Source organism: Pongo abelii, chromosome 11 (assembly GCF_028885655.2).
Source record: "Pongo abelii isolate AG06213 chromosome 11, NHGRI_mPonAbe1-v2.0_pri, whole genome shotgun sequence".
NCBI lineage: Eukaryota > Metazoa > Chordata > Mammalia > Primates > Hominidae > Pongo > Pongo abelii.
In genome coordinates, this window is record NC_071996.2 from 108,102,607 (window position 1) to 108,127,325 (window position 24,719).

At 36.3% G+C, this 24,719-nt stretch overlaps 1 protein-coding gene across 8 annotated transcripts in view; it reads left to right on the forward strand.

Moving 5' to 3' along the window:
* PARD3B (par-3 family cell polarity regulator beta) overlaps positions 1–24,719 on the forward strand; it is a 1,076,689-nt gene that overhangs the window by 257,422 nt on the left and 794,548 nt on the right. The window lies entirely within an intron of this gene.

Genomic DNA, 24,719 nt, shown 5'->3' on the forward strand with positions numbered 1-24,719 from the left:
ATTGAACCGTGAGGAAATCCAGAACTTGAACAGACGAATAACAACTAATGAAATTGAAGCCCTAATAAAACAAAATCTCTTAGCAAAGAAAAGCCTGGGACGTGGTGGCTTCTGTACTGAATTTCACCAAACATTTAAGGAAGAATACCAGCCCTACCCAAACTATTCTAAAAAATAAAGGAGGAGGGAATACTTTCAAACTCATTATTTGAGGCCAATATTGCCCTGATACCAAAAGCAGACAAATACAAATCAAAAAAGAAAGCTACAGGCCAATATCCCTGATGAACATTGATGATAAAGTCCTCAAAAATCCCAGCAAACTGAATTGAACAGCACATTAAAAGATCATTCATTATGACCAAGTGGGATTTATACCAGTGATGCAAGGCAAGGATGGTTCACCACATACAAATCAATCAAAGTGATACATTATACTAGCAGAATGAAGGACAAACCATGTGGTCATTTCAATTGATGCTGAAAAAGCACTTAATAAAATTCAACATCCTTCATGATAAAAACACTAAAAATAACTGAGTATAGAAGGAACATACCTCAACACAATAAAAGCCACATATGGCAGACCCACAGCTACTATCATACTATGAAACATTGATGTGCGAAATTGAAGAGGACACAAAAAATGAAAGCTACTCCATGTTCATGGATTGGAAGAATCAATATTGCTAAAATGTACGTTCTGCCCAAAGCAAACTGCAGATGCGATACAACCCCTGTCAAAGCGCTTATGACATTCTTCAAAAAAATAGGGAAAAAAAAATCCTAAAATTCATGTGGAACCACAAATGACCCAGAATAGTCAAAGCCATCTGGAACAAAAAGAACAAAACTGGAGGAATCATACCACCTGACTTCAAATTATTCTACAGAGCTTTGGTAACCAAAACAGTATGGTACTGGCATAAAAACAGACACATAGACCAATGGAACAAAATAGGGAACCTAGAAAGAAATCCACAAATCTACAGTGAACTCACTTTTGACAAAGGTACCAAGAACATACACTGGGGAAAAGATAGTCTCTTCAATAACTAGTGCTGAGAAAACTGGATATTTATATGTAGAAGAATGAAACTAGACCCCTCTCTCTTGCCATATATGAAAATCAAATCAAAATGGATTAAAGACTTAAATCTAAGACCTCAAGCTATGAAACTATTTGATACTAAAAGAAAACATTGAGGAAACTCTTGAGAACATTGTTCTGGGAAAAGATTTATTGAGTAATACGTCACAAGCACAGGCAACCAAAGCAAAAATAGACAAATGGGATTACATCAAGTTAAAAAGCTGCACAACAACGGAAATACTCAACAAAGTGAAGAGAAAACCCACAAAATGGTAGAAAATATTTGCAAACTATTTGTCAGACAGGATTAAGAACCAGAATATATAAGGAGCTCAAACAATTTTATGGGAATAAAATCTAATTATCTGATTTTTAAAAGGGCAAAAGATTTGAATAGTCATTTCTAAAAAGACATACAAATGGTAAACAGATAAGTAAAAATGTGCTCAACATCATTGCATTAGTCTATTTTCATACTGCTGTGAAGAAATACCCAAGACTGGGTAATTTATAAAGAAAAAGAGGTTCAATGAACTCACGGTTCTATATGTCTGGGGAGGCTTCACAATTATGGCAGAAGGCGAAGGAGGAGCAAAGGTATGTTACGTGGTGGCAGGCAAGAGTGTGTGTGCAGGGGAACTGCCCTTTATAAAACCATCAGATCTTGTGAGACTTATTCGCTCTCATGAGAACAGCATGGGAAAAACCCACCCCCATGATTCAGTTACCTCTACCAGGTCCCTCCTGTGACATGTGGGGATTATGGGAGCTACAATTCAAGATAAGATTTGCATGGGGACATATCAATTATTGATCATTGGTGAAATGCAAATTGACATTACAATGAGATGTTTCACCTCAGTAAAAATGGCTTTTTTTCAAAAGACAGACAATAACAAATGCTGTTGAGGATGTGGAGAAAGGGGAACATTCATACACTGTTGGTCAGAATGTAAATTAGTACAACCACTATGGAGAACACTAGGAGATTCCTTAAAAGAAACAAAAATAGAACTACCATATGATGTAGCAGTCTCGCTACTGGGTATTTATCCAAAGAAAATCAAATCAGTATGTTGAAGAAATGTCTGCACTCTCATGTTTATTGCAGCAGTATTAACAATAGCCAAGATTCAGAAGCAACCCAAGGATTCATCAACGGATGGATAAAGAAAATGTAGTACATATACACAGTGCATTATTCAGACATAAAAAAGAACGAAAGCCTATCATTTGCAACATGGATAGGAAGACATTGTGTTAAGTGAAATAAGCCAGGCATACAAAGATAAACTTCACATGTTCTCTCTCATTCATGAGAGCTAAAAATTAAAACAATTTAACTCATGGAGATGGAGAGTACAATGATGGCTACCACTGGTTGGGAAGGATTGGGGGTAGTGGGGATAGAATGAGTAAGATCTAGTATTTGACATCACAACAGGATAACTACAGTCAACCATAATTTATTGTACACTTAAAAATAATTAAAAGAGTATAATTGGCCTGTCTGTAACACAAAGAAATGATAAATGCTTCAGGTGATGCATATCCCATTTACTCTAATGTGATTATTACACATTGTATGCCTGTATCAAAATAGCTCATGTACCCTATAAATATATATATACCTACTATATATTCATAAAAATTTAAAAATTAAAGATAGAGATTATATTCAATATTTCTACAAGAAATTTATTAAGTTTTAATTCATAAAAATTCTTGTTACATTTCTATTTTTCTCTTTTTTTTACTAGTTTTATTTTTAAGTTTCATCTTTGTCGTAGTACCTGAGTGAAATCACTTATTTGTATACTGATTTTTCAGAGTTGTGTGTCCCTTGCATATATCTATTTGTACTTTTCATTTGTTTTGTTTTGTTTTTAACTTTTCTTTTAGATTCAGAAGTACACATACAGGTTTATTATATAGGTGAAGTTGTGTCAAGGGAGTTTGTTGTGCAGATTATTTTATCACCTGTGTACTAAACCTAGTACCCAATAGCTGTTTTTTCTGATCCTCTCCCTCCTCTCACCTACTTCTGTCAAGTAGGCCCCAGTGTCTCCTCTTTTTGTCCATGTGATCTCGTCATTTAGCTCCCAATTATAAGCAAGAACATGCAGTGTTCGGTTTTCTGTTCCTGCTTAAGTTTGCTAAGGATGATGGCCTCTAGTTCCATCCACGTTCCCACAAAGGACATGATCTTGTTCTTTTTTATGGCTGAATAGTATTCCACGATATACACGTACCACATTTTCTGTATCCAGTCTGTGATTGATGGGCATCTAGGTTGATTCCATTTCTTTGCTATTGTGAATAGTGTTGCAATGAATATATACATGAATGTGTCTTTATGGTAGAATGATTTATATTCCTTTGAGTATATACCCAGTAATGGGATTGCTGGGTTCAATGACAGTTCTGTTTTTAGGTTTTTGAGGAATCACCATACGGCTTTCCATTTTCTACACAACCTCACCAGCACCTATTATTTTTTGACTTTTTATAGCCATTCTGACCAGTGTGAGATGGTATCCCATTGTGGTTTTGATTTGCATTTCTCTAATGATGAGTGATGATGAGCTTTTTTTCATATGTGTGTTGGCCTCATGTGTGTTTTCTTTTGAACAGTGCTTATTTCCTTTGCCCACTTTTAATGGGTTTGTCTGTTTTTTTTTCTTGTAAATTTGTTTAAGTTCCTCATAGATACTGGATATTAGACCCTTGTCATGTGCATAGTTTGAAAAAATTTTCTCCCATTCTGCACGTTGTCTGTTTACTCTGTTGAAAGTTTCTTTTGCTGTTAGAAGCACTTAAGTTTAATTACATCCCATGTGTCAATTTTTGCTTTTGTTACAATTGTTTTTGGCATCTTTGTCATGAAACCTTTGCCAGTTTCTATGTCCAGAATGATATTACCTAGGTTGTCTTCCAGGGTTTTTATAGTTTTGGTTTTACTTTTAAGTCTTTAATCCATTTTAAGTTGATTTTTGTATATGATATAAGGAAATGGTCCAGTTTGAATCTTCTGCATACAGTTAGCCAGTTATCTCAGCACCGTTTATTGAACATTGTCAAAGAACAGGTGGTTCTAGATGTGTGGCCTTATTTCTGGGGTCTCTGTTCTGTTCCATTGGTCTATGTGCCTGTTTTTGTACCAGTACCATGCTGTTTTGGTTATTGTAGCCCCATAGTATAGTTTGAAGTCAGGTAACATGATGCTTCCAGCTTTGTTCTTTTTGCTTAGAATTGCCTTGGCTGTTTGGTTCCTTTTTTGTTCCATTTGAGTTTTAAAATTGTTGTTTTCTAGTTCTGTGAAGAATGTCATTGGTAGTTTGATAGGGATAGCATTGAATCTGTAAGTTGCTTTGGGCACTATGGCCATTTTAATGATATTGATTCTTCCTATCCATGAGCATGGAATGTTTTTCCATTTGTGTCATCTCTGATTTCTTTGAGCATTGTTTCATAAGTCTTATTGTAGAGATCTTTCACCTCCCTGGTTAGCTGTATTTCTAGGTATTGTATTCTTTTGGTGGCAATTGCGAATGTGATTGCTTTACTGATTTGGCTTGTGGCTTGGCAGTTGTGAATGTATAGGAATGCTAGTGATTTTTTAACATTGATTTTTTTTTTTATCCTGAAATGTTGGTGAATTTGTTTATCAGCTGAAGGAGCTTTTGGGCTGAGACTGTAGAGTTTTCTAGATACAGAATCATGTCTTCTGCAAACAGAGATAGTTTGACTTCCTCTCTTCCTATTTAGTTATGCGTTATTTCTTTCTCTTGCCTGATAGCTCTGGCCAGAACTTCCCATACTATGTTGAATAGGCATGATGAGATAGGGCATTCTTGTCTTGTGCCTCTTTTCAAGGGGAATGTTTCCAGTTTTTCCCCATTCAGTATGATGTTGGATGTGGGTTTGTCATACATGGCTCTTGCCATTTTGAGGTATGTCCCTACAATACCTAGTTTATTGATAGTTTTTTAACATGTTTTTTAACATGGAAGGATGTTGAATTTTATCAAAAGCCTTTTCTGCATCTATTGTGCATCTATTGTGATAATCATGTAGTTTTCTGCATCTATTTTCTGCATTTATTGTGATAATCATGTAGTTTTTGTCTTTAGTTCTGATGAATTACATTTATTGATTTGTGTATGTTGAACCAACCTTGCATATCAGAGATAAGGCCTACTTGATCTTGGTGGATTAGCTTTTTGATGTGTTGCTGGATTCAGTTTGCCAGCATTTTGCTGAGGATTTTTACATCAATGCTTATCAAGGATATTGGCCTGAAGTGTTTTTTTGTTGTGTCTCTGCCAGGTTTTGATATCAGGATGATGCTGGCCTCATAAATTTGATGGGGAGGAGTCCCTCCTCTTCAATTTTTAGAAATCGTTTTGGTAGAAATGGTACCAGCTCTTTGTCCATCTGGTAGAATTTGCTGTGAATCCATCTGGTCCTGGGCTTTGTTGTTGTTGTTGTTGTTGTTGTTGTTAGGATATTTATTACTGGTTCATTTCAGAGCTCATTATTGGTCTGTCCAGGGAATCAATTTCTTCTTGGTTCAGTCTTGGAAGAGTGTGTGTGTCTAGGAATTTATCCATCTCTTCTAGGTTTTCTAGTTCATGTGCATGGAGTTGTTTCTAGTGGTCTCTGATAGCTGTTTTTATTTTTGTGGGGTTAGTGGTAACATACCCTTTGTTGTTTCTGATAGTGTTTATTTGTGTCCTCTCTATTTTCTTCTTTATTAATCTATCTAGTGGCCTATCTTATTAATTTTTTCATGGAGTTCTACCTGTGTCTCTCAATGTTTCTTGGAGTTAAATTGGAACTTTTCTGTCTGTTGCTGTAATAGAAGGTCTTGAAGTACTTAGTATAAACTGCCCATTTTATTTCTTATGTATATACTTTATCAAACTCTACTGGTTTGTGTATACTACGTGATGTTTGAAATGTTTATTTCATCTCCCATGGTACCTGGCACAGAGTTTGGGGCAAGTGAAAGACATAGAAGTTGACATGACTTGTAGATTTCTGAGTATATCTGGATCCATTAGGGCTGTGGAATTTGATGCTGGGTGAGATGGATTCTTAGCAGCTTTCTAGGTTCCTGATGAGGAAGCATTGGAGTGACTACTGAAATGGAAGAATGGGATGGGACAACATCAGATTCTGGACTCTGGAATATAATTGTCTGCATAAGACCTTAACAGCTAAAGCAGCTCTCTTTATCCACCAATTTCAAAATATGCAGTTGTTAACTCCTATATCCCCTTTCTCTTATTGTCAATCCCTAAAGCTTTAGCAGGTTGGGGAAATTTTTCTCCAGCCTCAGTCTGCCATCATGTACATTACAAAAAAAAAAAAAAAAAAACACTAATGTTTGCATAAACCTTTTCTCCTTCATACTATTTTGATCACGGTCCTTATTGGCTCTTTTAGAAACATTTGGCCTGGCAATGTTTGTTTTATTTAAGTACTTTTTTAAAACATATGTATATACCCATAAAACTTCAAGAGAATTAAAGTAATGATCATGTCCATTTTTCCGAATGTTTCTGTGAGCTTTTTAATAATTTTTCTCCCATGCACCCTTCCAATCCATTCTAAACTTTTTTCTATCACTATATATTAGTTTGCACATCCTACATTTTTACATATACATAGCATGCATTCTTTTATATCTGGCTTACTTCACTCACTAAAATTATTTTGAGATTTAATGATATTGCAGTGAGCATAAAGTTTTTTATATGTTTCTAATCCATATTTATTGTGTATGGATATACCACAGTTTGATTGTCCATATGTTAGCAATGGTGAATCCACATGGGTCTGCAGCAGCTTGATTCTTGCCTCTCCAGAGGAAAGAATTCATCACAGGGGCATAAGGCGGAGTGACAGAGTGAGGCAGGTTTTAGAATGGGAGTGAAAGTTTATTAAAAAGTTTTAGAGGAGGAATGAAAGGAAGTAAAGTATACTTGGAAGATGGCCAAGTGGGCGACTTGAGAGATCCAAGTGCACCATTTATTCTTTGTCTTGGAGTTTTTATACATTGGCATAATTCTGGGGTCTGCATTTCTTCTCCCCTGATTCTTCCCTTGGGGCGGGCTGTCCGCATGCTCGGTGGCCTGCCAGCACTTGGGAGGGGCCGCGTGCTCACTGTGTTGACCGAAGTTGTACACATGATCATTTGAGTGTTTTTGCCTTACCAGTTGAATGTTCCTAAAGGAAGGTCATATACCAGTTAAACTTAGCCTCCTAGTGCACATGCTACAGCCCACTTGCCCAACTCCTGAAATCTTGTTAGGAAGTGGCTGATCATCAGCTTCAGGTGTTTTCTATCTACTGGGAGACTGCCTTTCCCTGGCAGTGGCTCTTACCAATTATTATTCTAGGGAGACACTTAAACAACTGCCTGACCATCACATGATGGTCACCTAGCATTTCTGGGGGTAGGGGGTCTCCTGCCATGCTCATGTTTGCCTAACTACTTATTCTAACACATTCACCTATTGATAGACATTTGGGCTTTCTCCAGTTTTTGATTATTACATAATTAAGGCTGCCATAATTATTTGTCTATAAATCTTTTTTATGAACCTATACTTTTATTTCTCTTTGTAAATATCTAGAGAGGAATGGCTGGATCATATGATCAGTGTATGTTTAAACTAAGAAATTGTTTCCAAAAGTGGTTGTACAATTTTTACACTCCCACCAATATTGGAGTTCCAGTTACTATACTTCCTCACCAAGATTTAGTTGGTTAATCTTTTTAATTTTAGCCGTTTTAATAGTTGTGGGTTATGATTTGCATTTCCCTAATAATAATGTTGAGCCTCTTTTTGTGTACTTCTTTTCCATTTGTATATTTTCTTTGGTGAAGAGTTTGTTTAAAATTTTGCATATTTATTTTATTGGATTAATTGCTTCATTACTGAGTTTTCATAGTTCTTTGTACACTTTGAGTACAGGCCTTTATTTGATATATGGTTTGATAGTACTTTCTTCAGGCTGTGGATTATCTTCTTATTTTCTTAAAAATGTTACACAAATAGTGGAAGCTTTTATTTTCATGATGTTCAATTTATTCTTCATGGACCATGCTTTTAGTGTCATGTCCAAGAAACTTTTACCTAATCTCAGTTTGCAAAGGTTTTCTACTAAATTTTCTTTTAGAAGTTTTTTCGTTTTAAGTTTTCAAATTAGGTCAGTGATCTATTAATTACTTTTTCTATAAAGAGTGAGCCATGAGTTCAAGTTTATTTTTTTACATGGATATTCAGCTGCTTGAGAACCATTTTCAAAAGAGACTATTCTTTCTATGCTGTATTGCCATTTGCACCTTGCTTGAAAATTCTGATGTCCATATACTTTTGGATATTTCTTGGCTCATGACTATCTTGATTACTATCTCTTTATAATATTGTAAGTTTTGAAATGAAGTCATATTGGCCCTTTAACTTTGTTTCTTTTTTCATAATTGTCTTGGCTATTCTAGGTTCTTTGCATTTTCATAGAATCAGCATGTCAATTTCTGCAGCAGTGCCTGCTGGGAATTTTAAGGGATTATGTTCAAGCTATAGTCCAATTTAGGGAGAACTTGCATGTTAATAATGTTGAGTTTTCTAATTCATGAATAAGGTGGAACATATCTCTCCATTTATTTAATGCTTTAGTTTCCCTGAGAAATCTCATGTTTTTAGTGTATAGATCTTTGTTACTTATTTGATTTATACTTACAGTTTTCATAATTTTTAATTCTATTGTACATATATTGCTTTTTAATTCCAATTTTCAGTTTTTCCTTACTGACATAAAGAGACACATTTGATTTTTTTTCATATTGACCTTGCATCCTGAAACTTTACTAAATCACTCATTAATTTTATGTTATATATCATGTACAATCATATATAAAATGTAGATGATACATAACACAAAAACTCTTATAATCTATAACATAAACTGTAGAATATATATTAAAATGTATATATCATATATGTAAATATTTTTTCTATTGGATTTTCTATATAAATTGCCTGGTCCTCTAGGAATAAAGAGTTATATTTTTTCCTTTCTAATCTCAAATGAGTTTCATTTTTTTTAACTTACCTTATTTCATTGGCTAGGATGTCCAGCACAATGTGGAAGAGAAGTGGTGAGAGTGAAATCCTTGTTTAGTTTCTGGTCTTAGGGTGAAAACATTCAATATTTCGCCATTAAGTAAAATATTAGCTATAGGCTTTTCATGGATCCCTTTTTCCAGTTTCCTTCTGTTTCTAGTATGCTGAGGTTTGTTCTCTTCTGTCTTGTTATTTTTAAGAGCAGGATGAATATTGGAGATATCAAATGCTATTTTCTGCTCTTAGTGAGATGGTTATATGGTTTTTCTTTTTTGTTAATATGGTGAGTTACATCAATTAATTTTTGAATGTTAAATCATCCTTCAGTACAAGTAAAATTGTAATAAGTTCCACTTAGTCACATTATATTATCTTTTCTATGTATTATTGGATTTGACTTGCTAAAATTTTGTTCAGGATTTTTCATCTATTCTCATAATTTTCTGTTTCTGTAATGTTTCTGTATGATTGTCAGGGTAATGCTGGCCTTATAGAATGAGTCATGACTTATTCTCTCCTATACTTTTCTGGAATAGTCGATGTAGAATTAATATCTATTCCTTAATTGTTTAGGCCTGGTGTTTGGGTTATAAAAATGCTTTAAAAAACAAATTCAATTACTTTAATGTATATGGGATTATTCAGGTTAATGAGCTCAGTTGATGAATGAGCATTGGTAGTTTTTATCTTTTAATAAATATTTGCACTTAACCTAAGTTGTTGAATTTATTGGCATAAAGTTGTTCAAAGTATTCCTTTATCCTTGTATTATCTATAGACTCTGTCATAATATTATCTGTCATTCCTGTTATTGGTAATTTTTGTCCAAATTTGTGTCTTCTCTTTTTTATTCATGATCAATCTGCCTAGAGGTTTATTCTTTTAAAAAAATTCTCAACCAGCTTTTGTTTTAATTTATTTTCTGTATTATTTCTGCTTTCTAGTTCATTGATTTCCACTCTGTTCTTTACCATTTCCATTTTGCTGCTAACTTTGCCATTCAATTTCCTCTTCTTTGTGAAGAGGTCATTGATTTTGAGACCTTTCCTCCTATCTAATACAGGCATTTATTCTGTGCTATTAGTTTCCTTCTAAGTGCTGCTTTAGCAGCATCCCACTGACTTTGATATGCTTTGTTGTAATTTTCACTCTGTACAAAGTACTTTCTAATTTTCCTTTTGATTTCTTCATTGACCCTGAATTATTCAGAAGTGTATTTTTCCCAGACATTTAAATTTTTCTGGAGATGTTTTGTTATTGATTTCTAATTTAATTCTGTTCTGGTCAGGGAACATGCTTGTGTGACATGAATGCTTTCAGTCTGTTGAGATGTACATATTCTGCTGTTGTTGGACACATTGTTTGATAGATGCCAATTCGGTTACATTGGTTGATAATGTTTTTCAGGTATGCTATCTTGAGTAGATTACTTTTTTTGATGATTTTTTGTTTGTTGAATCAAATATTGAGATAAGGGTTTTACTATGTTAGTGGTTGCTGTAAGATTTATACTCTCATCTGTAGCTTATCAAAATCTATCTTTAAGTGATATTATAGCACTTTACATATAGTATAAGAACCTTGTAATAGCATGTTTCAGTTTCTGTCCTTCTGATCATTGTGCTATTGTTGTCGTACCTATTACTTTTAACATATGTTATAAACTTCAAACAACATTACTGTTATTTATGTTTAAATAATGAATTATCTTTTAAATATATTTAAAAGTATTTGCCTATGTCTTATCATATCCGATGCTCTTCTTCTTTGTGTAGATACGTATTTCTATCTGGTTTCATTTTTCTTCTGCCTGAAGAACTTTAACATTTCTTTTAATGCTGGTCTTCTGGTGATACATTTTTGCAGCTTCTATATGTTTTGTAATGTCTTTATTTCATCTTTGTCTTTGAAAAACTTTTGGGTTGGATATAGAATTACAGGTTAACAATTATTTTTCTTTTATTACTTTAAAGATATTACTACAGTATTTTCTCACTTGTGCTATTACTAAAGGGAAATGTGCTGCCATTCTTACCTTTGTTCCTCTGCAAAAAAATGTCTGTTTCTCCTGGCTCCTGTTAAGATTATTTTTTTTTACCACTGATTTTAAATGATTTGATTATGATGTATCCCCATATAGTTTTATGCGTCTTATACTTGGAGTACATTGAGCTTCCTGGATCTGTGATTTTATAGTTTTAATAAAATTTTAAACATTTTTTTCATTACTTTTAGAATATTTTTATCTTCCCCCTCTCTTTTAGAGAACAATTACGTGTGTATTCAGCTCCTTTAAGCTGCTCCACAGCCTACAGATTGTATTTTCAATTTTTAAAATTGTTTATTCCCTCTTTTTGTTTCCTATGATTTCTATTGCTATGTCTAGGCTCACTCATCTTTTTCTTCTACAATGTCTAACCTGCTGGTCATTCTACCCAGTGCATTTTTCATCCAACACATTGTAGTTTTTATCTCTAGAAGTTTGTTGGGCTCTTTTTATATGTTACATATCTATATTTGAGTTTTTGAACATACAGATTATTTGTAATAACTTTTAATGTCCTTGTCTACTAATTCTCACATTTTTGTGAGTTCTGGGTCAGTTTTGATTGATTCCTTTATCTCTATTATGAATCATATTTTACAGATTCTTGGCAGATCTAGGAATTTTTTTTTGGTTGCCAGACTATTACCTTATTGGGCACTGGATATTATTTTTATTCCTATAAAGATCCTAGATCAAGTTTCTGAGACACAGCTAGATTTATTAGAAACAGTTTAATCCTTTTAGACCTTAAAAAATTTAAATGTTGCTAGGTGGGACCAGAGCAACGATCAGTCTGCATGTAACTACCCACTACTGAGCCAATACCCTTCTGTGTACTCTGCCCAGTTCTCTGTGAATCTTGAGCTTTTCAGTGTTCCTATTAGGAAGAATCACTTCTCTTGGTCTTGTGTGCATGTTAGCACTATTATGTTTAATCCGTTCAAGTAGTTGCCTAATAGGTATTTGCTGAATAATACTCAGCTGCAGGGGACCCTCTGCAGATCTCTGGAGTTATTTTTTTGTGCAGCCCTCTCATCCTTCCTATGAAATTTAGCTGCTTTTGACTCTTCAAACTCTCAGCTTCATCACTTGAATATAGGAAGTCTGCTGCTTTCTCTTCCTAATCTACGGACAGGAAACTTTGCAGGCAGTAAGCTGAGGCAGTTAATAGAGCTCACCTTGTTTGTTTCTTCTGTCTCAAGGATCATTATCCTTTTTTGCATGATAGGTATCTTGAAAACTTTTGTATATTTTGTTTTTTGGTTAAAAAATTTTTTTCCGGCAAGCAGATTAAATATCTGGTCTCTTCTCCTTCCTCTAGGCCAGAAGGAAAGTTTACTTGGAGTATTTCTTAAGGGAGAAATTTATTTATAAAGGCATACGCCCAAACTGTCCCTCTTTATTTATCAGTGCAGGTATATCCTAATGACATACTCTCTACTGGTGAGAATAGTTCCACCAGACAGACAGGCATCTGCTTTAGCATTCAGCAGATTCTTGGATAGTTTATGGAATGACTTCTTTCAAGTGATTATGAATCCAAAAAGTAGAGTTACAAGAATTAACTAGTAATATTTAAGAAATGCATGATCTTGAGAGTCTTATGTGTTGTTCACCTATAATCCTCAGTTCTCACAGGAGTAAATGGAAATGTTAGTTTAATCGGGTTATGAGAACAAATGAAAGTAGATATTAATTATTCACACTGATTTTTCATTTTGAAGATATAAGGTGTTTATTAACATACTATTTGCTTCTTTCTAAAATAGGGTTTGTAGAATCATTGAGCTTTATAGAGATCTAGAATAAAGTACTATTTTTATATTGATCTTAAATATATTAGTGTAGTTTCAGTACTTCCTGTGGGACCATCATACAGTAATTACAATTTTAAGGAGTTTGTGTGTCTCAAAATGTTATCATTGCATATATTAATGCTATTATAAATGCAGTTGTAAAAAGAAATGTGAGGAAAATTATTAAATAATTATCAGAATGAAGTTGAGTTAATAGGTGTGACATCCAATTATAACTTGCCCTAAGAGAAATATCAGTAGAGGTTGAACATTTCAGCCTCAGCTAAGACATATACTTGTGCTAACTTAGACTAGGAAGTATTTATAAAGAAAAAGGAGCTTTTTATTAGTATCTCCTATTGACAATATCTTGTTATAGTTTAAAACGTATGTATTATAGGTGTGGATTGAACTATTAAATGGAAGATCAATCAGTCTTTTCAGATGTTGCCATTTTCATGGGAGAGTATGTTGAAGTGTGTTTTGGAACATGTTAAGTAAGCTAGAGTGAGAAGGTATAGACAAGCATATGGGAAGACTAAGATGATCCATGTGGTAGTGGATTAGAGCTAGAGACATCAGCATGAACTCATGTTTAGCTTAATATAGATACAGTTGGAGATACACACACATACACATATATACATATATATCTATAAATATTTACATATACGTACAGAAATACTTCATTTTATTGTGCCTTGCATTACTGCACATTGTAGATATTGTTTTTTACAAACTGAAGGTTTGCGGCAACCCTGCCTCAAGCAAGCCTGTCAGTGCCATTTGTCCAACAGCATGTGCTTGCTTCAAATGCCACTCTGTAACATTTTGGTTATTCTTGCAATATTTCAAACCTTTTCATTATCATATTTGTTACGGTGATCTGTGATCAGTTATCTTTGGTGTTACTATTGTAATTGTTTTAGGCACTACAAACAGTGCCTTTATAAGGCAGCAAACTTAATAAATGTATGTGTTCTGACTACTCCACCAGTCAACTCTTCTCCTGTCTTCTCTCTCCTTAGGCCTGTCTCTTCCTTGAGACACAATGATAATATACTTAGGCCAATTGATAACTCTACAAGGATGTCTATATGTTCAAGTGAAAGGAAGAGTCATACATTTCTCACTTTAAATCAAAAGCTAAAAATGATTAAGCTTAGTGAGGAGGACAGGTTGAAAGCTAAGATAGGCCCAAAAGCTAAACCTGTTGCACCAAACAGCCAAGATATGCATAGACAAAGTTCTCGAAGGAAATTAAAAGGACTCCTACAGTAAACACATGAATGAAAGGCAAGCAAAACAGCCTCATTGGTGATATGGAGAAGGTTGAGTAGTCTAGATAGAAGATGAAACCAGTCACAACATTTTCTTAAGTCAAATCCAGAGCAAGGCCCTGACTCTCTTCTATTTAACGAAGGCTGAGAATAGGTGAGGAAGCTGCAGAAGAAAAGTTGGAAGCTAGCAGAGGGTTGGTTCATAGAGTTTAAGGAAAGAGGCCATCTCCATAACATCACAGTCCAGGGTAAAACAGCAAGTACTGTTGTAGAAGCTGTAGCAAGTTATCTAGAAGATGTAGCTAAAATAATAGATGAAGGTGGCTACATTAAACAATAGACTATTTTTTTGAGATGGAGTTTCACCCTTATTGCCCAGGCTGTGGTGCAATGGTGCAATCTCAGCTTACTGCAACCTCCACCTCCTGGGTTCAAGTGATTCTTCTGCCTCAGCCTCCCAAGTAGCTGGGATAACAGGCATACACCACCATGCCCAATTAATTTTGTATGTTTTTAGTAGAGACTGGATTTCACCATGTTTGTCAGGCTGGTCTTGAACTCCTGCCCTCAAGTGATCCACCTGCCTTGGCCTCCCAAAGTGCTGAGATTACAGGCGTGAGCCACCATGCCCGTCCTAAACAGATTTTTATGTAGACAAAACAGGTCTCTATTAGAGGAAGATGTCATCTAGGACTCTGATAGCCAGAGAGAAGTCAATCCCTGGTTGCAAAGGACAGACTGACTCTCTTGTTAGGGATTAATGCAGCAGGTGACTTTAAGAGGAAGCTGGTTGGGCATGGTGGCTTACACCTGTAATCCCAGCACTTTGGGAGGCTGAGGCAGGCAGATCACTTGAGGTCAGGAGTTCAAGACCAGCCTGGCCAACATGGTGAAACCCCATCTCTACTAAAAATACAAAAATTAGCCAGATGTGGTGGCGGGTACCTGTAATCCAAGCTACTTAGGAAGCTGAGGCAGGAGAATCACTTAAAACTCAGGAGGCGGGGGTTTCACTGAGCCAAGATGGTGCCACTGTGCTCCAGCCTGGGCGACAGAGTGAGACTCTCGTCTCAAAAACAAAAACAAAAACAAACAAAAAGCCACTGCTCATTTACCGTTTCTAAAATCCTAGGACTCTTAAGAATTATACTAAGTTTACCATATCTGTGTTCTGTAAATAAAATAACAAAGCCTGGATGCTAACACATGTGTTTACAGCATGGTTTACTGATTATTTTCAGCTCACTGTTGAGACCTACTGCTCAGAAACCAGATTCCTTTCAAAATATTACTATTCATTGATAATGCACTTTGTCATCCAGAAGTTCTAATGGAGATATACATTAGGAGAGTAATGTTGTTTTCATGTATGGTAACTGATATGGTTTGGCTCTGTGTCCCAAATCTCATCTTGTAGCTCACATAATTCCCACATGTTGTGGGAGGGACCCAGCGGGAAACAACTGACTCAAGGGGGCAGGTCTTTCCCATGCTGTTCTCCTTGATAGTGAATAAGTCCCAGGAGATCTGATAGTTTAAAAAACGGGCATTTCCCTGCACAAGCTCTCTGTCTTTGCCTGCCACCATCCATGTAAGACGTGACTAGCTTCTTCTTGCCTTCTACCATGATTGTGAGGCCACCCCAGCCATGTGGAACTGTAAGTCCATTAAACCTCTATTTCTTCCCAGTCTCGGGTTTGTCTTTATCAGCAGCATGAAAACAAACTAATGCACTAACATAACATCTATTCTGCAGTCCATGGATCAGCAGTAATTTTGACTTTCAAGTCTTATTATTTAAGAAATACATTTCATAAGGCTATAGCTGCCATAGATAGTGATTCCTTAACTTGGCAAAGTAAATTGAAACCTTCTGGAAAGGATTCACCATTCTAGATGCCATTAAGAACATCCATGATTCACAGCAAGAAGTCAAAATACCAACATTAACAGGAGTTTGGAAGAAGTTGATTCTAACCCTCCTGGGTGACTTTGAGAGGTTCAAGACTTCAGTGGAGGAAGTAACTGCAGATGTGGTGGAAATAGCAAGAGAACTAGAATTAGAAGTGGAGTTGGAAGATGTGACTGAATTGCTGCAATCTTATGATAAAACTTTAGTGGATGAGGAATTGCTTCTTCTGGATGAGAAAAGAAAGTGGTTTCTTCAGGTGAGATCTAGGCCTGGTGAAGATGCTATGAACATTGTTGAAATGACAACACAGGATTTAGAATATTTCATAAACTGAGTTTAGCTTTATTTTGGCAGTTATCAGTTTATGTTGAAACAAAATACAAGCAGTACATAAAAGGACTTTAGGGTTTAAATAAAAAAATAGATTTAATTCATTTTGTATCTATTTGTATAATAAATATCTTTCTTAAAGTGTTGTGTAATTTCTCTTAGGTACCTGTGCAGCACAGGTAATTTGGAATGAATGCCACACCATCCATCTTTCCCTGTTAATGATACTGAGTAAATACTGAGAGCAAAGAAATGGGGAAAACAGCTCATTAAAAGGTGTCCCATGCTGTGAAATGTGGAACATATTTTTCCTACTAACTTCTTTGACTGAAGACAAAATATTTAGGCACTTAGATGGCCTTTGAGAGAATCTTTGTGTCACAGTGGACCTGCTTATTTGAAATAATTTTTTGAAAATATTAACTTTCCCCATTTTTAAGGTAAAAGTATTGATTAGCTACATATTGGTAAACTCCTCTCTTTAGCTTCATCAACTGCTCTCTTTCTTGCTTTTGGGATCCTCATCTTCTTCCTAAGGAATGCCACTAATCAGGTTTGAAAGTTTGGGGCACACTTCAAGTTGCTCATTTCCCACAGCCAGCTTTCCCTCTGGAAATAGAAGGTAGTCTTGTATTTGCCTCTGTTCCTGTGCTGCAGAATGATAGGTCTTGCAGATTTGTTATAGGACAGTTGGTTATCTTGTGCTCTTACTTTAACTGATTGATTGTCAGCATAAAGATTTCTGGGGTTAGTGAAAAGAACAAAGAAAAAGGGTGTGTGTTATGGTGAAATATTTAGGAACTATTATGGACTGCCACTTATTATTTTATTGAAAAAATAAGTGTCATTTATATATTACATGTACTATTATTGAAAACATGAGTGTCATTTATATATTACATTAGTTTATTTTCAATAAAATAAAGCTCATTTTCGATAAAATAATGTAATATATATTATTTTATTAAAAAATGAGTGTCATTTATATATTACGTGTACATGGTAAATACAGAGGTGAAAGGTAACCATTCTGCCTTCATGGTTTTTATAGGCACTGGCTACATACATAAGTATAATTCATACAGGGTAAGAAATAGTATGAGGCCCTAGGTACTGCTTACTGAGATGCTTGTGGATGCATATTGGGGAGCTGTATTCTTATTGTCACTGATACTTATTTCCTCATTAATACCAGAAAAATATAGAACTATACTGGGGGTGGCCGGGCACAGTGGCTCAAGGCAGTAATCCCAGCACTTTGGAAGGCCAAGGCAGGCAGATCACCTGAGGTCAGGAGTTCAAGACCAGCTGGACCAACATGGTGAAACCCTATCTCTACTAATAATACAAAAATTATTCAGGAACAGTGGCACATGCCTGTAATCCCAGCTACTTGGGAGGCTGAGGCAGGAGAATCACTTGAATCCAGGAGGCAGAGGTTTCAGTGAGCCGAGATCACACCTCTGCACTCCAGCCTAGGCACCAAAGTGAGACCCAGTCTCAAAAAAAAAAAAAAAAAATACATAGAGGGTAGCAAGAGTTAAAAGGGAGAAATAATAAAAATGAAACAGCTAAAGAGGAGGAAGGAAGTTAGGGAGTTAGGGATGGGAGTTCTGAAGATAAAGCACTTCTCTAATAATCTGAGCTCCAGATGAAAGCACAGTGAGCAAGAGCAGTGTAAGGTTTCAAGGCATCAAGTTGTCAGATACCTTTCCTTTCCCCTCCAAACCAGCTGTCTGTCACTCTCTGCTCTCATCTGTACACCCAGGGACTGATATGTTATCCTCTGGCTTCCAATTGCATTTGGCCAATGGAGAATCCCAGAAGTACACTGGAGAGGAGAGGAGAGTGAAAGTATATTATTTTTACCCTTGGAGCCTCTGCATGGCTCCGATAAATAGGCTGGCTGTATCCTTCTACCAAAGATCACAGCTCAAACTAAGGTAGCCCTTTCTCCATCTCTCTGCTTGCTAGTTCTGGGAACACTTGCATCTTCTTGCTTCTTTAGGAATAGCTCAGTGGCTCCTAGCTCTGGTGTATTGCTTATTACCTTGTTGGCATAGTCCCTATATTAAGCCCTCCTTGAACTATCTCTATTTGAGTACATCATATGCTTCCTGACTGGTACATTCAGAAAATAGAGCTGCCAGAACTTCTCCATCACGTAGTCTTCTTCCCACTTCATTTTATGAGTGATGAAAAGGAGGCCAGGGAGAGAGTAGCTTTTCCCAAATATTTAAGTAAAGACTGGTGTGGAATCTAGACATGCCATTTCCTAGTCCTCCCAGTTCTAATTTCCCACTTGTTTTGAAATTATGTAAATATATTTCTATTTAGTTTCCCACTTCCAAGGCTTCTAAAGCTGAGGCTGTGAACATTCCTACAATCAGGTTTTGAGCTTATGGAAATAAATGAAGACCCTGCCCCACCTAAGGGGAACAGAGGCTGTAGCAAGGGAGTGAGCCACTATCACATGCTCTGGGCAACATATGTGTTCTCATTGGTGGTTGCTGCATGGTGAAGCTGGAGGCAGGCTAACTAGAAGTGAGGCATCTAATTTGATTGGTTTAGGGAGCATATAGTTTTTTTCCTAGTTGGTCCTGAGTTGGAACCAGCAGCAAAAAATTAGAGAAGCAAACAGTCGTTGTCCAAGTCCTGACTGTTCTGAGCTGATTATTGCAGAGCATATGGGTCAGAGTTCTACTGTCATATATGATCTAGCTGTTATCTGTTCATATAGTCAGTGCATCAAGCATGAAAGCAGTTGATTTGCATTCCAGTTTTCTTACTCATCATCTGAAGGAACCTGGGCCATTGAATAGCAGACTAATTATAATGTCCCCAGGGAGAGTTCAGGCTCTCTAGAAGGAGAAAGTGTGGCTCTCCAGAGGAAGTGATGGTAGAATTGGGAAGCACACAGTGGGAGGCAAATTTGGCACAGCTTGGAGCAGTTCTGTTGATAGTCTCCTAGACGAAGGCAAATAGGGACAGTGCTTGGAGGATTTGAGGTCATTCATATGTATTTGTGCCTTGGGGATGTAGGTTTGCCACAGCTGACTTTCTTCATAGGAGCTTTGTCAGTCGTTAGCATGACTAGGCCACAACTTCTTTGCCAGCTCTTTCGTTGCACAGGTAGCAGCAATATTTTTAGTGAGGACTAAACAGAAAACTTTATTCTTACCTGAGGATCTGGCATTGGAGAGTGGCCACCACATGAGTCAAGCACCAAGTTAGGTGAAATTCTAAATTCTACTCTCCTGTATATAGTTTCCCAGTAATTATCCACTGAAGTTACAGTAAGCTTCAATGGAGCAAGTTCTTCAAAAAGGCACTGTCTTCATCTCATCCTAATCCAGGTGAGGCTGCAGAAATACAGCTGTTGTGAATAGAGTAATTGGTTTCTTCCATTCTCATGAAGTCTTGGCTCCTACTCTACCTAGATTTTCAGTTGTTTTTGTTGTTGAATCACTTCCCTTTTTCACAGTATCTTACATACCTTAGCCTGAGATTGGCTGCGTGATGATCCTAAAGGCTCAACCTCCTTTGTAGACTCACTCCCACTGCATGGGAGTCTCCAAAGTGACTCCACTTCCACTTTTATTGCTATTTCTGAGGAGATTCCAGGCATGATAAATCAAATGAGAAATTTAATTTGAGAGGAAAAGAGGGAGGAGAGGAGCCCCTGAAATTCCATTTACAGTCTTATTGTAACCTTAAAGAATATTATATAGTTTGGGGGCAAAAGGAGCTGACCCTTATCTCTTTTCATACTTGATTAGGTCTCTGTCTGAGGTTTCCAGGAGTTGTACCTCCATAGCTAGTGCTGCATGCTCTTATAATGGAGCAGAGGTACTGGTGTTTGGGACTTAATACTCAGAGCAAACTATTGACTCAGGATAGGACCAATTGCTGCCGTTGTTCTTCTCCAGCACTTGGTAGAGACAGGGATTCTAAGCTGTCAGATTGGGATAAGTTGGATTTTAATTCTATTCAGTAGGGCACCATTCATTGCCCTGTGATTTCCTAGGGGCAAAAAAATGAGTCTTGTTTTCATGTATCTATGGACTGCCACAATAATTTTCATAAAGATATTCAGATATTTATTGTTACTTTTCTAACCAACATGTTAAAAAGTTACTTATGATAGCTATCCAAAAAATTGCTGATTGATAGATAGTATCTTTTCCCTGGAAATAGGTTGAATTTTTAAAAATCTTTTTATTTCCATATATATATGTGAAAACAAAAAGTAGTATCACATCTTTCATTTTGTTTTTGTTTACTTGAAAGTTGCATTCTTGGCTGGGCATGGTGGCTCATGCTTGTAATCCAAGCACTTTGGGAGGCTGAGGTGGGAGGATGGCTTGAGGCCAAGAGTGGGAGACCAGCCTGGGCAACATAGCAAGACTCTTTCTCTACAAAAATTAAAAACATTAGCCAGTCATGGTGGTACATGCCTATAGTCCTAGCTACTCTGGAGGCTGAGGCAGGAGGATCACTTAAGCCCAGGAGTTGAAGGCTGTAGTGAGCTATGATCATGCCACTGCACTTTAGCCTGGGTGGCAGAGCAAGACTCTGTCTCTACCAAAAAAAAAAAAAAAAAAAAAAAAAAAAAATCTATATTCTCATAGGTTTTCATTCTTGTTCTACAATGTGAAGCTCATTGAGTTTTCTAGTGGTTGATCTTATGTGTTTATATTTGCTCAGAAAATAAAAACTAGAAAATGTAACTGTCATTATTTGTGTAAAATATGAAGAAAGCAACAATCCATATTCACAGTTATTGAAATATTGTGTATTGAACCAGTGTTAGCAATCCAGCATTGGCAACATCCTACTTTATTTATTTATAAGTTTTTGCAAATCAGTATAGTGATAGAAATGCATGAAATTACAATACTTGGAGAACTTTTTATAATAGAGAAAGAAGCTAGTGACAGAGGTGAGGATTTGTTCATGTATTACATGAAAATATTAATTTAATTGGTTTCCTTTAAAACTTTTGTATAAATGGCAGTGATAGTTACAGAACTAGGAAAGATAGTTCATGCTTAAAGAGATCTGGCCTTCTCTTTTGTTAGTGAATGACTTTAAAGTTGAAATTTGCATTAAGAATATTAATGTGATAATTTTCAAAGTACCTATTAGTCTAATGCTTTTAGGGTAACAAAACTAAATTCTAATGAAGTTGACATATGTGGAAGAACAGTGGTAGGTATTAGGAAAAAGTAATCTGATCACAATAAAAATAAGCTTTTGCTCGAAAATCTGTCAAGATGAATTCCAAGCACTTCAAAAAATGCATGTTAAATGTGCTTTACTACAGTTTTGAAATAGATTAAAATTATATGCAAATTAATGCAAATCATGTGGCTTCAAGATTAAGTTTTGAAGTGCTATCTTCGTTCCCTGGAGTAAATGGCTGCTGAATGAATAGATGCATAAATATCTGACTGGATGACTGGCTGAATGAATGAATCAGTTTTTCACTTGGAAAGCTGTTTCATTCTCTTCTCTGCCAGAAGCCCAGTTTTATGATCTTATTCAAAATAGAATCTGGGAGGTGGGTGGTTGTAACTCAAAGATTAGCCTAATCAATCCAGTTCAACCCAGGGGACACCATCTGCCCCTGGTCCAGCATAGAGCATAAAATGTAGTGCATCTGAACTACAAAGGAAGAATGTCATTTCCTCAGCACTCATTTGTTGAATAGGTATCTACTGAGCACCTGTTGGGAGCCACGCCTTATTTCTCATGCATCACAGTTGACCTGTAAGCAGCAATTGCTATTGTTTTTGCTGTTCGTTCTTTCTTGAAATTTCCTCTTCTCTTGAATTCTGCCATATTTCATTTTCTTCCCTTTCCTTCTACTTCTGTAAAATTTGCTTCCTTTCAATCTCCTTTTCTGACCTTGTTCTGGGAGTTCCCTGAGGCTCAGTTTTTGCCCTGTGTTCTTTCTCTGCTCCAGTGATTCTCAACCCTGGCTATGATCACAGCCTCTGAGGTGAGGCCCCAAGCACAGTCAAATATTAAAAGCTCCATAAGTAATTCTTAGTCACAGCTAGACTTGAGAGCCTTTTTTATACCATAGTCCAGGGAATTGTTTGTGTCTCAAAACTTCACTTATGTCTCTGCTGATTAGTGTCATACCACTATCTCCTTTCACTTAAGTGCCTGCTCTGTGCCCCTGCCTAACCAAGAAGATATTTCCATTTAGAAATACCATTCCCCTGGTTTATCTCCAAAATATCTTTATATGCTGATTTTTAATTTATTCTTTAATCTGAAGAATATTAATCTTTGATCTTTCTTTATTTCTTGATTCAATCTCTTTTGCATAGTATGACCAAATTAATACTAGCCTCATCAAAGAGTTAGGTACTCTTTTGCCCCAAATCCTTTTGGCTCTCCGTTGTCTGCAGGGTCAAATTAAAAATCCTTATCATGGAATATGAAACCTAAAAATCTAGACCCACAGATCAGCTTCTTTACAGAACATCTCTTTGAGACTTTTGTAAAATATAAGGGCCTGTGCATTCCAGCCTTCTGCATGAAGTCTTTCCTGACTTCAAGGTCCATGGTCCCCTGTTCCCTCCAAGTCTTATGGATAGTGCTGTAAAATGTGTTATATCATGTAATTGTTTCATTGAAGTTTGGTAACCACCTATAAGACAAAATCCTGACTGATCTTGTTCTGAAACGTAACTGTGAATATGTACTTATATTGAGAAGTGAGCGGTATGTTATAGCAGCAATGTAAGGAATACTAAAAGTGCACATAGCCTATTGTAAATTCTATAAGTTCATAGTTAACCAACATTTACTGAATGACTATTATGTGCTAGGAACTTGCTTATTCTTACTGTCTTATTTTGTCTTCATGTAAAGTGGCATTATCCCAATTTTAAATGAGAAGACTGAGGCCTAGCAACTTTAATCAGCTTTCTTCAATAGAAAGTTATGACTGGGACCCCAGTTTGATCTTCAGAGTTCAAATCTTGTACTTTGTCTCCCTAAGTCAGTAAGCTCTTAGGAGAGAGGGCATTTTCTTTTCATCAAACTCAATGAACATAGGAAGTAGCCATTAATATGTTAGTAAATAAAGTGAGAGAAGGATCATAGGATGATAAGGTTTGTCTTGGTGTCCCCACCCAAATCTCATGTTGAATTGTAATCCCCAGTGTTGGCGGAGGGACCTGGTAGGAGGTGATTAGATCAGAGAGGTGGATTTCTCCCTTGCTGTTCTAGTGATAGTGAGTGAGTTCTCGCAAGATGTGGTTGTTTAAAAATGTGTAGCACTTCCCCCTTAGTGTGCTCTCTCTCCTGCCACCATGTGAAGAAGTGCTTCCTTCCTCTTTGCCTTTCCGCCATGATTGTAAGTTTCCTGAGGACTTCCCAGCCATGCCTGCTGTATAGCCTGTGGAACTGTAAGTCAATTAAACCTTTTTTCTTTATAAATTACCCAGTCTCAGGTAGTTCTTTATAGCAATGTGAGAATGCACTAATATATAGGATAACTGGATTTACCAGATCCGTCTCCAAAAGTCTTTCTAGATTTGGTCCCAAGTAGAAGGCCTACCATTGGCCAAAAATCAGCTTTCAGTGTTGGATTGCTGTTAGAGTTGTTTAAGTAATACCTTGCTCATAGGGCTGATGCTGAAAATATTCTAAAATTATTTGTGCTATTTAGCTATATTAAGATACCCTCAGGAATTCATTTGATATGATCTTACAATTGTAGGAGAGGAGAATTGAGGAAAATTAGCATAATGTTTATATAGTGAAGAAGATTAATGTATGGCCACCTGGCATGTATATTTTCTAAGAAACTATTTTAATGAACTGGAATTTGAACCCTGCCATTGTTACTTAAAGATTCAGACTAAGAAATGTTATAAGACCAAGCAGACCAAGTTTGTTTCCTTCAAAGGGAGACAAGATTAGGGAACTCTCTATTCTCTCCTATCACTGTCTCTGCCATGGGAATGAGACCATTTCCTATGATAGCAGCTGTCCAGCTTGGAGGAACTTTCTGTTCCAATCTTTAGGGCATAGAAGACCATAGGTACTCTGTAGTTAGAGAGAAGGGAATTTAGCCCAAGGTAGGAGAACACTTATTCAGA